The sequence below is a fragment of the Onychostoma macrolepis genome, chromosome 19 (genome assembly GCF_012432095.1).
Source record: "Onychostoma macrolepis isolate SWU-2019 chromosome 19, ASM1243209v1, whole genome shotgun sequence".
NCBI lineage: Eukaryota > Metazoa > Chordata > Actinopteri > Cypriniformes > Cyprinidae > Onychostoma > Onychostoma macrolepis.
The window spans coordinates 32765464-32782030 of NC_081173.1; the positions used below are offsets into that span (position 1 = coordinate 32765464).

General features: G+C 36.5%; 1 long non-coding RNA gene across 1 annotated transcript; it reads left to right on the forward strand.

Annotated features, from left to right (window-relative positions):
- Nucleotides 1-6783: 6783 nt before the first annotated feature.
- On the forward strand, nt 6784-14780 carry LOC131525855 (uncharacterized). Its single transcript, XR_009267303.1, has 5 exons — nt 6784-6867; nt 11243-11362; nt 11480-11644; nt 11723-11884; nt 14643-14780. It is a non-coding gene; the product is annotated as an uncharacterized LOC131525855 (long non-coding RNA).
- The last annotated feature ends 1787 nt before the right edge of the window (nt 14781-16567 follow it).

The following is a 16567-nucleotide window of genomic DNA, read 5'->3' on the forward strand; positions in this document are numbered from 1 at the left end:
TGCCATCCACGAATCACTAATAGACACACACACACACACACACACACACACACACACACACACACAAACCTTTAAAGGGTGTGGCCTATTCACAACCAAAAAAAATAAAATAAAGTATATGTGAGTATTTTGCTCTTTTTTACTTAAGGATTATGTTTAAAAGGTAAAATACTTTTTAAAATACAATTTTTCTGCTATGTCTAAGGTTTACATTAAGGTTAAAAATTATGGTAACACTTTATTTTAGGGTCTCTTAACTAGTTGCTAATTAGCATGCATATTAATAGAATATTAGCCATTTATTAGTAGTAATTAAGCACATATTAATGCCTTATTCTACATAACCTTATTTTACATCCCTAATCCTACCCAACACCTAAACATAAACATAAACATAGTTAATAGTTAAAAGTCATAGTTAATAGTTAATAAGTGTTCCCTATTCTAAAGTGTTACCAAAATTAACAATTGGTTTTGATTCTCCTTTTTCATTATAGAATAGAAGAAAGCAAGCTGAGATCAAAAGACAGCAAGATTTCAAAAGGTAAGAAATCATTTATGTAGACGATGAACACAGATTCTGATCACCTTCAGTGCTTCAGATGCAGGAGTTTCTGTGGTTCACAAGTCTTTCCATGTTTCTTTAAAAAAAAAAAAATATTGAGTTTTGTCTTCTAAGTGAACAAATTATGTATATATTTTTATTTTTCACACGTGGTCATTAAACTGTGATATAAACGGAACAATGAGATATTTCACCATTACAGTCCTAGTGCTTGTGAAGGGTATATTTGTGACTTTGTCAATAAGAGCGTTTTACACAATAAAACATGAACAAATACAGGAAGATTTCAGCCTGATGATCAGAACTCTACGTGTAATTAAAGAAATAGCGTGATCTGCAGAACGGTGGATTATAAAAGGTGAAGAACATAAATGCTAAATCCAGGACTCTCTTTGTCTGCTCTATACACTGTCAGAAAAAATTTGCAAAATTTGTACCTTCAGGGGTACAATGGCTTGTCACTGGGGCAGTACCCTTAAGGGTACACTAGGGGTGGCACGGTACACAGATGTCACGGTTCGGTACGTACCTCGGTTCGGGGATCACGGTTCGATACGATATAGTAGTGCAAATGAAAAAAAAAATTCCATCTAGATGTAAAAATACTAAATATTACTACGTTATATATAAAATATGTTTTGTTTTCATTGTGAGTGTACACAAATAAAAGCAGACATTTATACAATGATTATTAATAAGACAAGTGGTTAAAGTTGATTCTGCTGGTATAAGGAAACAGTTGAAGTGATCGCCAGAGCACGCACACACACACACACACAGGTGTGTGGCTTTCCTAATCAAGTCCAATCAGTATAATCAAACACAGCTGGACTCAAATGAAGGTTTAGAACCATCTCAAGGATGATCAGAAGAAATGGACAGCACCTGAGTTAATTATATGAGTGTCACAGCAAAGGGTCTGAATACTTAGGACCATGTGATATTTCAGTTTTTCTTTTTTAATAAATCTGCAAAAATGTCAACAATTATGTGTTTTTCTGTCAATACGGGGTGCTGTGTGTACATTAACAAGGGGAAAAAAAAACTACTCAAATGATTTTAGCAAATGGCTGCAATATAACAAAGACCAGAAAAATTAAGGGGGTCTGAATACTTTCCATACCCACTGTATGTGTAGGCTTTGTATTACCAACTCTGTAAAACTACATCATGCAAGCAAAGCTCAAATACCCACTATGGATACATTTTAAAATTATATTACACATATACATATTCAAACTCTTGTACTAGCTAGACACACGCACACACAGAGACATCAAGAACCAGCGTATGAATCTCAACAATGGTGACAATCAGCAAAATGCTTCATGCTGCAATGCATGCTGGGTAACACCCAAAAACTCCCATCATGCATTGCAGTATGAAAAAAAAAATCACCACTGTTGATGATGGTATGATAAGTGTTCATGTCTAAAAGCTTGAGCCTACACTTTTGTTTTTTTAAATATTGAAGCATTATGGCGGTATTTGTTTATTATAACATTTTTTTTTTGGTCAACTTTTTTTTTTCCAGTTTGGTGATAACAGAATGTCAGACAATAAACCAAAAAGAGACCACTTCATGATGTTCATTCAAACAAGTCATAAGCAGAAAGCATAAGTTAATCTATCACTTCTAGGTTTGATTCAGCAATGTTCAAATGTTTGCTGTGAAACAATATTGCAATTGCTTAGAAACAAATTACTTGAAATTACTAAAAACAAAAAAGGGTCAAGAGACAATCTAAAGCAAACACTGACCACAATTATGGTGGCATCGTGCTATTTATTTATTTTTATTTTCTTGACCAATAAAACATCAACATCTAAACCTCTGTTAATTCTCAATAAGAGACTCTGCAGACATAAAATAACGTCAGTCTGGTTAGTAATGAGCTTGCTTGTGGATGCAAGTCCACAAACAAATGCTGTTTGTGGAGTTGTTTAATCAGATCTTGATTTTTTTTTCTCCTCCAGTTGATTCCATCCAAGGCTGTGGCTGAAGTCATATGTTCTTGTGTTTCTCTTTTCTTCAATGATGCTGCTTGTTAGGTGTTCATCACTAATGCACAATCATCATTTAATCATCTCATTAACTTTAACTCTTTGAGGACTTGGGATTTGACTTGAGACTTGCTTGTGACTTGAAAGGAATGACTTGGTCCCACATCTGCTAATTAGCAAATCCAGGTGATTGGAACAAAATACTGAGGAGGATTTTTACCTTTAAAAAAGGTGCAAATTTGTCCTTTTAAGGGTACTGCCCCAGTGACAAGCCTTTTGTACCTTTTGATGGCAAATTTGTACTCCATACAGCACATTAAAAAGGCCAGAATGTTGTTTATCACATTTATTAAACATTCAAAACTATTACATTCTCACATTTTTCACAGGATTGTTTAAAATAACAATTAATTAATAAAATGTCAATATGTCATTACTGTTCAGAACTAGTCAGTAAAGATGTACGTACGCGGGCTCTTAAATATATTTGGTTATTTTGTGCATCTCTTCCGAATAACCAACAACTCATGAAAATGATTATCTTGCTATGTTTAATCTATTTTGGGTGACCGTTTCATACACTTTGGCTTACTCCTTTTGTCACACAAGTGATTGTACCTTTATTTGGGGATTAAATGGTCCAAACATGGACCCTCTGACAGTTGGAAACATATTTGTACCTTTTTTTTACCCTTAAATGGTACATATGAGTAGGTGCAACTATGACCCATTGAGGGTACAACTTCACCATTTGTATCCTAAGTGTTCACAAACGGACCCCAACCGTACCCTTTTTTCTGACAGTGTACTGTTATTAATTATGTGAAGTGAATAATACAATCAATGACTTGTTTATTGATCTGGTTTCCCTCTCAATGTTTTGTCAGACTGATGGAGGTTTCTCAGGATGAAGACGAGCTGTGGATATACAGAGATAAAAATGGCATCATCAAGGTTATTAATTTGAGTGTCAAGATGATATATCTTAAAACAGTAGTTAATCGAATTTATTTGAATTGTCCTAATTATTTAAATAATTATATTTTTCTTAAAAATAGTTTTTTTCCTGTCAGTCAAACTCTTTCTTCTAAAATGTCATATTTTATAAGGCACTTTAAAATCAATGAAATGGTTGATTCACACAATCAGTTTGCATTCGCAGTGATTGAACTTATAAAAGGAGAACCTGTATTAATCGGACCCTTTAAGCCAAAAAAAATTGATCAGACTGGAAAATATTCTGAGATGCATCATACTGAACATCAGTGCATACAACTTATATATGAGTATATTCAGAAGAATAAGAGTATGATAAAAGGTATATACATGTTTACAAAATATAGTCCCTGTTTAGGTATAAAACAGTGTATGATCGAGTTAGCTCGTTTCTCTGAAGAAATGTATAACGAATATAATATAGATGTTTACATCACCTTTCAGGACATTTATGGTGCGTCAGGGAATATAGTTAAAAGGCTAAAGGATTCGAGTAGTTATAAAGATCCTTTGATCAGAAAAATCGTTCAGGAGTTAAAAGAAATGTTTAACATAAAACTCCGTAGATCAGAATTTACAGGGAAGATTTTCCAGAGAAACCAAAGAAAAAGCACAAGTAAAACCATTAAAAGCTATATTGAAAAAGAAATGCTTGAACGTGATTTAATGAAGCAGGAAGATGTGAGCTACATTTTAAAATTTATTTCACTGAAATTTCCAAGTAAACCAATGACATTACATGAATTCAAGAACTATGGAGAAGGACAGGCGAATGAAATAAAAATACAGCTGGAAAGCCTGAATGTTAGTGAAGAAATCACTGAAGAAATATGTGCTATTTTTTATTCTAAGTGGTGTCATCTAGTTTATGAAGAATATGAGGAGTTTATATATGAGAAGCTCAGTGAGTATATTAACACCTTTGCTGTTGCATTCACATATAAAGACATAAAAGCCATCACAAACCATTTTAATCTGGAAAGAGTCGTTTTAACTCTTTAGAAAGAACTTGTGATGCATTGTGTTTGTTTTTGCATGCCTATCTTACAGTTTTCTGAGTTTTTCTGGATCATTTAGCTGGAACCTTAACTCCATGTAACCGATCTGTCAGCTTCAGTCTGTTTCAGTTCTCTTCTCATTTCTTCTCAGTTGTGTAAAATATCTGCAATTGTCTCATTGATTTGTGTATTTCTCTGTAATCGTCTGCATAAATAATGAGAGATGATGAGATGTTTCCATGTACAGATTTCTGATTCTCCATCTTAACGCCTGTTAAACACAACTGCATTTATTCAATAAATAAGTTTGCCTTCACTTTGTCTCCTACTTTATGTTTTTGGATGCACGAGAGCGAATCTCTAACAGAGAATAGAGTTAACTCTCTTACCTGAATCTAGAGACCTTTATCAGCCAGATAATCTGGACTAACATGATGTATATGACTGATACAGGTCCTGACGGGTGTAAAGGCCTAAAGAAATACAAGTCCAACTGAAAAGAGTAAATTCTGAGAAAGAGCAAACAATCAGCCATTAAAACAAGAAGTTAGAGTTCAGAGAAGAATGGTTTTAAGTGTGTATGTTGGTGACTTTATCTGAAGAAAGATTCATCACTGCTCAAAGAGAGTGTAATATTAGTTCATTTAAGGGAATTCATGAATTACAGGGCATGCTCTCTGAATCAGTCAGTGTTTGCGCTCTAGATTCATTAACCTCAGCTGATTTTACCATTCATCTCTATGTTGTAACAGCAGCTGAGTGTGACATTTACATTTACACTGATGCATTTTTATCCAAAGCGACTTATATTGCATTCAAGGTACACATTTTCATGCATTCCCTCAGAATCCAACCAGTGATGCTAGAGCCATGCATACTTGTTTATTGTGTGATTTATTAAAATAGCATTAAATTCAAAACGGAAAACATTATCCATGAGCTCAATAATTGCAAATGCATCTTACTATCCACACACGAGCATCTGTAGATCAAGTGGCACATGTGGCACTCTCAGAAATAAAGGTACAGAAGCTGTCACTGGGGCTGTACCCTTTCAAAAAGGTACATGTTTGTACCTAAAGGGTCCATTTTGGTACTTTAAAAGTACATATTAGCAGAGGCGGACAATCCAGGGGTCAGAAAGTAAAAGTCCTGCCATATTTTTGTTCCACCCATGAACTCAGCAGCTGATTTCACCAGAGGAGGAACCAAGTCATTCCTTTCAAGTCACAAGCAAGTCTCAAGTCAAATCCCAAGTCCTCAAAGAGTTAAAGTTAATGAGATAATTAAGTGACTAATTAAATGATGATTGTGCATTAGTGATGAACACCTGCTGTTATTGACAATTACAGAGGATCAGATGTTGATGTTTTATTGGTTAAAATGATGCCACCATCATGGAGATCAGTGTTTGCTTTAGTTGGGCTCTTGACCCTTTTAGTAAATCAAAGTAATTTGCTTTTAAGCAAGTGCAATATTGTTTCACAGCAAAGAACTTGATGTAGCAGATTAGCTTACGCTTTCTGCTTTTAAATCATTTGAATGAGCATCATGAAGGTGTCTCGCTTTGGTTTATTGAGTGATATTCAGCTATTTAATTTCAGGAATAAAAAGTCCTATCAAGCAAATGCTACTGTAGTGATAACATATTAGGAGGAAGAACTGCATCAGCTCAGGCTTTTAGACATGAACACTTATCATATGATCCTCAACGGTGGTGACAATAATAATTCATACTGCAGTGCATGATGGGAGTTTTTACTATGCTCTTACCCAGCATACATTGCAGCATGAAGAATTTTGTTGGTTGTCACCATTGTTGAGATTCATATACTGCTTCATTATGTCATGCTGTTTCACAGGGTTGACTTCTCAAAACCTAAACATACAACATAAAGAAGAAAAAAACAAACAATCAGTACAGCTGTAAAAGCATGGTTGCTCATTGTGCAGCCCTGATCGCTTTACTTTACAGCAACACATGTAATGCTGCAAAGAGAGATCTAACACAAGAGTCAAAGGCCAAGAGCCCAACTAAAGCAAACACTGATCTCCATGATGGTGGCATCATTTTGTAACAGTTTTACTGTCACATTAGTTCCTAGTAGTTCTTTTTTTTCCATGTTATAGTTATGCCCTATCATTAAGGGGCGCTCTGTATTCTGAGTTGCTCATTTGCCTAAAAAGGGGGGAAAGAAGTAGCATTAGGCAGGAAGTAGTGTGCCAAGTACATGTAATGGCTTCTCCTTTGCTGGCCTTTGTTGGTGCCCTGATTTGAGGAACAATTTGTTCTTACTCTCAAATGTAAGTAAGGTATTGCTTTGTACATATGTAGAGTTTGTGTATATATAATTTTTGTCATGGGTTAGCACTAAACACGTGTTGGTTGATTGTATGTTTGTTTAAATGCAGAGGGTTCTGGTTGGAGAGAGGAAACAGCACTGATATAAACAGGACCTAGACAAAAGGGACTAATTGTCTTAATCCAACCCATCTATTCATCGTATTTTATGGTCAACAAACGGAGGAATTGTTTGGGGATTCAGATTCCGCATTGCTTCACTTAAGAACTGCTGGTCTCATTTTCCACTCTAAAGACGGATTTAATTATGTCAAAATGCTACTTATGGTTATATCTATGAACTGATGGACTTGCTGGATTTAACTGATGTTTCTTTCTTTCAAATCTGGAAGACTTTATGTGCTGATGTTTGGACTTGTTGATGTGAATGTGTGATCTACAACTTGCATTTAATACACATGGCTCACTGAAATGAATTGGTCTCCGTGGTCCCTCAATCTTTATGTGGCATCAAAAGTTAGGTGTTACAATTTTAACCAATAAAACATTAATATCTGATCCTCTGTAATTCTCAATAACAGCAGGTGTTCATCACTAATGCACAATCATCATTTAATTAGAAACTTAATTATCTCATTAACTTTAACTCTTTGAGGACTTGGGATTTGACTTGAGACTTGCTTGTGACTTGAAAGGAATGACTTGGTTCCTCCTCTGGTGAAATCAGCTGCTGAGTTCATGGGTGGAACAAAAATATGGCAGGACTTTTACTTTCTGACCCCTGGATTGTCCGCCTCTGCTAATATGTACTTTTAAAGTACCAAAATGGACCCTTTAGGTACAAACATGTACCTTTTTGAAAGGGTACAGCCCCAGTGACAGCTTCTGTACCTTTATTTCTGAGAGTGCACAAGCTTTTATTGATGTCTTCTCTGAGTCAGTCCTTATTGATTCATTTGAACTGAGACTTTTGTTCCACTCTTTTAGCCTCACTCAACATACATATATATTGATACAATTGTTCAACATTCAAAACAATGCAGGGTATAACAATATATTAGGGCTGTGCAATTAATCAAATTTGATTGTCATGCGCATCTCGTCAGTAAAGCCGGTTCCGTGATTAGTAGTAAATCTCCATCAGCTGCTTTCAGATGAAGCAGCATTTACTACACAGAGCCGTAGTTCACTGACAAGCTATGCAATATCACGTTCATAATCCAATTCTTTACACAGGTGAAGACAGCGTGGACTCTTCTCGGAGTGACTCAGATGACGAAAGTTTGCATTTTAAAGAGCCACTCAGTTCTGCACAGTGGCTTCTGCTTCCGGCTTCGCTACTGTTCGGACGCTACTGCTTATTGCTCTGCGCTTCGCTCCCTATTTATGCACTTTTCTCAGATTTCTCTAAGATTTTAACTTCAGCATATCAGCACAGTGCTCAAACAACACAGTTTTTAGAAAAAGAAGACTCTTTGCCTCCCACTGCCACCAGTTTACATTCCGGAGACAGGAAAACACAGCTGCCTACATTCAAACAGACGGGAAAGAAAATGCCGCTTGTGGAATCTACTTGCTGCATGAACTGCCACAGACTTCTACAAAGGATTGCGGTTCTTGAAACAAAGTTACTTGCTGGACCTCCAAAACAGGTGGAACACACAGCAGATCGTCATCACGGACCCCCGCAGCATACAGCCGGTGAGTCCTATGAATCTAGTGAATCTCAACAGTATATACAAAGTGTAGAAGAACAAGCTGATCGACAGACTAATCGATGGCACAAACAGGGAGCAAGACCCAAAGGCACTCGAGACATCAGATTGTCACGAGTATCTCGTATTGCTGCGGTAGCATCCTCTACCCCAGATACGGCTATGACAAGACTTGTAAACACTGGCATTTTACAACCCCCTATACATCTTGAGAACCGATTTGAAGCATTAATGAATGTGGGTGAGGAATCCCCAAATGTGACAAAACATGGATCGTATCAGCCAGCAGCTAACATCGCTACTAACAGGCGCTCGAGGTCGAGCAGACAGCGGCACTCAGCTCAGAGCACAGCCGAGCCCAGGACTCTGATAGTGGGCGACTCTATTATCAGAAACATCAGTAGCAGGACTACAACTACATGCTGCTTTCCTCAAGCAACCGTCTCTGATGTGAACAAGGAACTTCGGAACATTCTGATGAAGCACAAGATTGCAAATCTAATCATCATCCATGTGGGGAAGAACGATATTCAGAAAGAGCAGTCAGAACTGCTTAAGAAGGATTTCAGTGAACTCTTTGAAACACTTCAAAGACTTGAAGTTCAGTCGTTCATCAGTGGACCACTCCCAGCAAGAGGAACTAACATGTTTTCACGGCTGCTTGGGCTGAATACATGGCTACAAAGAACCTGCAGTACAAAAGGAGTCAACTTCATCGACAACTTCAATATTTTCTGGGGCCATAGACAACTGTTTAAACTGGACGGCTTCCACCCAAACAAACTTGGTGCGAGAGTGCTAAAGGACAATATCTATTTCTCCCTCCGTCATCCTTCAGTGGTGTGTGCCAATCCACTCGGCCTGGATGGCACGCATACACCTGGACAGAATATGAGTGACCACAGGACTTAATGTCAGCCTCAGAGTCATCTTGTTGTTGACACATCCCACAAGGACACCGATAACACCACGCAGCCAAAACAAACTTTCCTCATGGAAACTATCCTGGCTGAGCCCTGCCCAACGAGCTCTTCACAGACAGACTGTGACGTACTACATCAGCTCCAAGACTCAGCACCCAAGGACAACTATCTGGAAAACAACCAGGGAAGCCAGGACAACATATCACAGCCACCGGAAACACCAGAGCCAGAGCCCCGCTCGCCAGACACACTATCCCTCTCTCCAAAATCTCCACTTCTAAGCTTCTCACAGAAAATGGAGGAACTGGTGTATGCTGGGACCAAACTCTCCCACTCGTTCGCTGCAAGCCCCCATATATCAACTAAAAAACGGCGGGCCCCACAACCACCAAAGACAGCAGGCCGTTTTGATTATCATTCTGAATTTTTTTGTCTTTTTTCAGCTTTTTGTTCAAAATGTTGTTTTTTTTTTTATTTATGAAACTTACCCACATTCAATTGTTTAAAAAAAGAATGCATGAAACTAGAATAAAATGTTTTTTTGTTTTTAATTATTTACAAGCAGATACCCTGTTCTTAAAGTATGATGTAAAGTTTACTTAAAGAAAACTTACGAGTATACTTGCAGTATAAAACTACTAAACTAGTAGTTTACTGAGACTATACTTCAAAGTGTACTATAAATGCTACTACAAGTATTTAATTAGTAAACTATCAGTATACCTATAAGTTCACTTTTAGTATAGTTGCAGTACAAGCTAAAAACATTGATGTAAACTAGTTGTGTACTCAAAGTTTACTACTGTTATACTTAAAGTATACATTCATATACTAAAAAGTGGGCCAATTTAGTCCCAAGGAGTATTGAAATAGTACACTTACAAGTATACTACTAGTACACTCATGTCACGAATCTGGTCTGCACTTCCGTTCATTCAACACCAGAGGTCACTCGCTCACCACTTTGACTTTCACACCACACATCACAATGGATTGTGTTTCCCATCAGCCATCTCACCAATCACACGCTCACCTGATCACACGCACACAGCTGTACCAATCACACTGATCACATACCCTATTTAAGCCACGGACTTTCTCTCCCTCGTCGCCGAGTATTGTATGCATTATCGCTGCCCTACAGAGCCCCGTTAGTTTTCCTAGCCTTGCCTTGTCTCGCCTCGCCTCGCCTAGCCTTGCCTTGCCTTTGTTCGGATTGTTTTCCCCTGACTGGACTCTCGCTCACGTTTTGGATTACCTCTCTTGTCAAGCCCCTTAGGATACTCATATATTACAACTCATATTTGTATACTTACTACATAAAGCATACTTAAAAAATATACTTGAACTTTACTTAAGTATACTTAATCAAATAAACTTGAAGTATACTACTTTTTGGTAAGGGAAAGCAAAATCACCTAGCAATGTTGCATCTTTTTCTCAAGTTAGTTTCTTAATATTACTTTTTACATTTAAACAGAAGCATTCAAGTAAGAAAACAGAAAAACAAATGTGAAATCCCTTTAGTGTGTTCATTACAAATAAATTCATTATTAAAACTGATATCATTAGATGAGAGCTTGATGAACTAATTTTTGTGAAAACCCCAAATTCAACCAAAATCATAATTTTTCACTTTTTTCGATGTTCCAGCTGAACGTTATCCTGTGCACATTCACACTCATTCTGCCAGCTCAGGTCACATACACAAGTGTGTGTGTGTGTGTGTGTGTGTTCAGGTTTGGTGCTGTACAGCAAGGATTCATGGATTGAGTGGAATCTGAACACTCACAGCTCTAAAGGAGCCGTGATCGATGCCGTGAAGAATCTGCCTTATAAAGGAGGAAACACACTCACAGGTTCATACACACACATACACACATACACACACTCACAAACACACACACACACACACACACACACACAGAAAGACATACACTCTCACACATAGTGTGTGTGTGTGTGTGTTTCTCCAGGTCGTGCTCTGACGTATATTCTGGAGAACAGCTTCAAAGCTGAATCTGGATCCAGGCCTGATGTTCCTAAGATTGTGATTCTGATCACGGATGGGAAATCACAGGACGATGTTCTTTCTCCTGCTCAGAGACTCAGAGATGCTGGGATCGAGCTGTTTGTTATCGGTACCAGAACAAAACCAGCTCTGACTTAAATACAGTCTTGTAAGTACTTTAGAACTTTCTGACTGTGTGAATCTGCAGGAGTGAAGAACGCGGATGAGAATGAGCTGAGAGCCATTGCCTCCCCGCCGGAGGAGACACACGTGTATAACGCGGCTGATTTCAGCTTTATGTTAGACATCATCGAGAGACTCAGCAGGAGCGTCTGCGAGCGCGTCTCTGAACTCAGCAGAGACATCAGCGGTGAGTGTTCAATCTAACCAAACTGATGCTGTAAACCATGCTATTATTCATGAATAAATGAAATACGGCATCTAAGGTTTAGAATTATTCAGACACAGACAGCAATCTGAAGCAATAAAGACTTTTAATGTCCGATGAAATCAGTTTTTAAATTCAGCAGTTAAACAGCAGAACAGAGAAACACAGAAACTACAGAGAATAGAGAAATACAGAGAATACATGACACAGAAAAACTGATTCATAGATCAGATTTATTTTACCAGGAGAAAAGAGAGTGAACACATTAAAATCCTGATTTACTTTCATAATGTTTGAATTTTTGCATTCAATTTGGCATCAAATATAAAATTCCACGGACAAGTTGAAGTTTCTGTAAAAAGTATATATAATCAATTAATATTTTAATTCATATAATATAATATATAACATAACATAATTCTTTCAGCATTTAATACAAATAAGAAATAATGTTCTTCTTTATACATTCAATTTGTCATTGAATGCATAATATAAAGAACACATTTAAGAGGTTTCTCTCAAATGTAAAAACTATGTATAATTAGTATAATGTAATATAATATAATTAGTAATAATGTAATATAATATAATATAACATAATATAATATTTTATATAGATTATAGATTATATATATATATATATACAGGTGCATCTCAATAAATTAGAATGTCATGGAAAAGTTCATTTATTTCAGTAAATCAACTCAAATTGTGAAACTTGTGTATTAAATAAATGTAATGCACACAGACTGAAGTAGTTTAAGTCTTTGGTTCTTTTAATTGTGATGATTTTGGCTCACATTTAACAAAAACCCACCAATTCACTATCTCAACAGATTAGAATACTTCATAAGACCAATAAAAAAAACATTTTTAGTGAATTGTTGGCCTTCTGGAAAGTATGTTCATTTACTGTATATGTACTCAATACTTGGTAGGGGCTCCTTTTTCTTTAATTACTGCCTCAGTTCGGCGTGGCATGGAGGTGATCAGTTTGTGGCACTGCTGAGCTGGTCTGGAAGCCCAGGTTTCTTTGACAGTGGCCTTCAGCTCATCTGCATTTTTTGGTCTCTTGTTTCTCATTTTCCTCTTGACAATACCTCATAGATTCTCTCTGGGGTTCAGGTCTGGTGAGTTTGCTGGCCAGTCAAGCACACCAACACCATGGTCATTTATCCAACTTTTGGTGCTTTTGGCAGTGTGGGCACGTGCCAAATCCTGCTGGAAAATGAAATCAGCATCTTTAAAAAGCTGGTCAGCAGAAGGAAGCATGAAGTGCTCCAAAATTTCTTGGTAAACGGGTGCAGTGACTTTGGTTTTCAAAAAACACAATGGACCAACACCAGCAGATGGAGGAATACAAGAGGAATACGACAACTGTAGCCAAATTCCTTGACACGTCTGTGTGTGGTGGCTCTTGATGCATTTCTGCATTTTTTGGTCTCTTGTTTCTCATTTTCCTCTTGACAATACCTCATAGATTCTCTCTGGGGTTCAGGTCTGGTGAGTTTGCTGGCCAGTCAAGCACACCAACACCATGGTCATTTATCCAACTTTTGGTGCTTTTGGCAGTGTGGGCAGGTGCCAAATCCTGCTGGAAAATGAAATCAGCATCTTTAAAAAGCTGGTCAGCAGAAGGAAGCATGAAGTGCTCCAAAATTTCTTGGTAAACGGGTGCAGTGACTTTGGTTTTCAAAAAACACAATGGACCAACACCAGCAGATGGAGGAATACAAGAGGAATACGACAACTGTAGCCAAATTCCTTGACACGTCTGTGTGTGGTGGCTCTTGATGCCTTGACCCCAGCCTCAGTCCATTCCTTGTGAAGTTCACCCAAATTCTTGAATGGATTTTGCTTGACAATCCTCATAATCCTCTCGGTTGGTTGTGCGTCTTTTTCTTCCACACTTTTTCCTTCCACTCAACTTTCTGTTAACATGCTTGGATACAGCACTCTGTGAACAGCCAGCTTCTTTGGCAATAAATGTTTGTGGCTTACCCTCCTTGTGAAGGGTGTCAATGATTGTCTTCTGGACGACTGTCAGATCAGCAGTCTTCCCCATGATTGTGTAGCCTAGTGAACCAAACTGAGAGACCATTTTGAAGGCTCAGGAAACCTTTGCAGGTGTTTTGAGTTGATTAGCTGATTGGCATGTCACCATATTCTAATTAGTTGAGAATTGGTGGGTTTTTGTTAAATGTGAGCCAAAATCATCACAATTAAAAGAACCAAAGACTTAAACTACTTCAGTCTGTGTGCACTGAATTTATTTAATACACGAGTTTCACAATTTGACTTGAATTACTGAAATAAATGAACTTTTTCACGACATTCTAATTTATTGAGATGCACCTGTGTGTGTGTGTGTGTGTGTGTGTATATATATATATATATATATATATATATATATATATATATACACACACACACACATAGTTTATGTTTTATATATTTAACAAATAAAAATTAATAATAATTTTATTCACTAAAATTATAGTTTCATGTATGACATAGACAGATATATTTCTAGCATGGTCTGTTGTGATTTCTGCAGTGTTTTTGTGGTTCATCTCTGGGTCTGGTCTCCACGTCACAGAATCCAAAGTCTCCACAAAACCCACAGAAATGATCTGAAACAAGCAGCGAAAGGCCAAATGATTCACTTTCACATCACTGCTGCTACTGTATATCAGACACGGTCATTTTCTCTTATTTTATTCTCACCCAATAAAACTAGGTGACAAAAATGAAGATGATGAAGATGATGAAGATGATGCCATCAGAAGTGCTTCTGTTTGCAGCATTATTCGGACGGCGTGTGTGCTGCATTTCTGAAAAACAAACATGTATTGTTTTATCTTCTCATACCTTGTTGCATCTTTCTTTACAATAAATGTCATTTTTAAGTGTGAATTAAGTATTCAGATATTTTTCTTTCATAGAGCCATGCCATAATTATAATATTACCGTCAGACTCACCTGTAGTTGGGCTGAATTCATCTGAAGACCGACAGAGAACTGATGGAACAGACAGTAGAGCTCAGTCATAATGAATATAAGCTCATATACAATAATCACGTCATCATCTACTATGTGTTATATTAACAATGATATTATCTAATTAAATACCCATAATATATTTTACCCTTAATGATATACAGTATACTACCATTCAAGGACTGAATGGTAAATTAATATTCTTCTTCATCAAGGACGCATTAAAGTGATCAAAAGTGAGAGTAAAGACATTATAATGTTCTAAAAGATTTCTATTTCAAATAAATGCTGTTCTTTTGAACTTTCTATTCATCTGTGAATCCACAAAAATATTGTGCAGCACAACTGTTTTCAACATTGATAATAATCAGAAATGTTTCTATTAGAATGATTTCTGAAGATCATGTGACTCTGAAGACTGCAGTAATGATGCTGAAAATACAGCTGCGCATCACAGAAATAAATTACACTTTAACAGATTCTCACATAGAAAACAACTGTTTTAAAGTAAAAACAGAGAAATATTATTACAATTTATTTTTGATCAAATACAAATGCAGGCTTGCTGAGCATAAGTGACTTATTTGAAAAAAAAAAAAATTGAAAAAAATCTTACCAACCCTAAAATTGCACATTTAATACAGAAGTTTGGGGAAATGAAACACCACAGATTTGATTTTCATACAGTAAATTATTTTTGCACTCACCATTACAATACACTTCCATAGATTTCTGCAGAGAGACGCAGGTGAGAAGACATGAGAAACACGTGTTGTTTTATAAACGTTTGTGATCACAGTGTTTATATCACACATTGATTTGATGGACTGAACAGAGCTCCTCACCTTCAGAGCGCAGTCCATCCGGAAGATCACACGAGTGTGGTTTCCTCTCAGAATGATGCTCTGAGATCCTGCGTGATGAACTCTGCTCTCATCCACTCCTCCAGACTCATCAACCACCGCTGTACCCTACAGATCATAAAGCCTTCATATACAGCTTCAGGCCTCAGAAGAGTTTCATGGTATATTTATCTTCTGATTGATAAACACTGAATAAAACATCAGAAGCTAAAGATACTTCTCGAGCTCTAATGAAGCCCATTTCCAAGAAAAACATCATGCTTTGGTGAATCATAATCATAACAAAAAAGTTGAAATATGATATAAAATAACATTAAAAAAATAGTAATTTCAAGTTTTATTACATTTGATTTTTTATATCAAAATTTTAACACTTTTCACCTCATAATTTTGAAATAATATGTCATAAATTTCTGTTTTTGTCATAATTATGACCTTTTGTAATAAATTAGATTTTTTTTCTCACAATTATGACTTAGTTTGTCATCATTTAGACTTTCTATATCATAAGTATGACTTTTTCCTCATGATTATTTTTATCTCAATATTTCAACGTTTTGTCTCATAATTGACTTAATATATCAGAATTTCCCTTTTATGTCATAATTTCAACTTCTTCGTTTCATAATTATGGATTAGTGTGTCATAATCATGACTTTGTATGTCATAATTCTGACTTTTTTATCTCATAATAACTTTTTATTTCATGACTTTGTCATAATTATGATATTCTCATAATTTAGAATTTTATCTCATAATTTTGACTTTGTATGTCATAATCTTGACTTTTGATCTCATAATT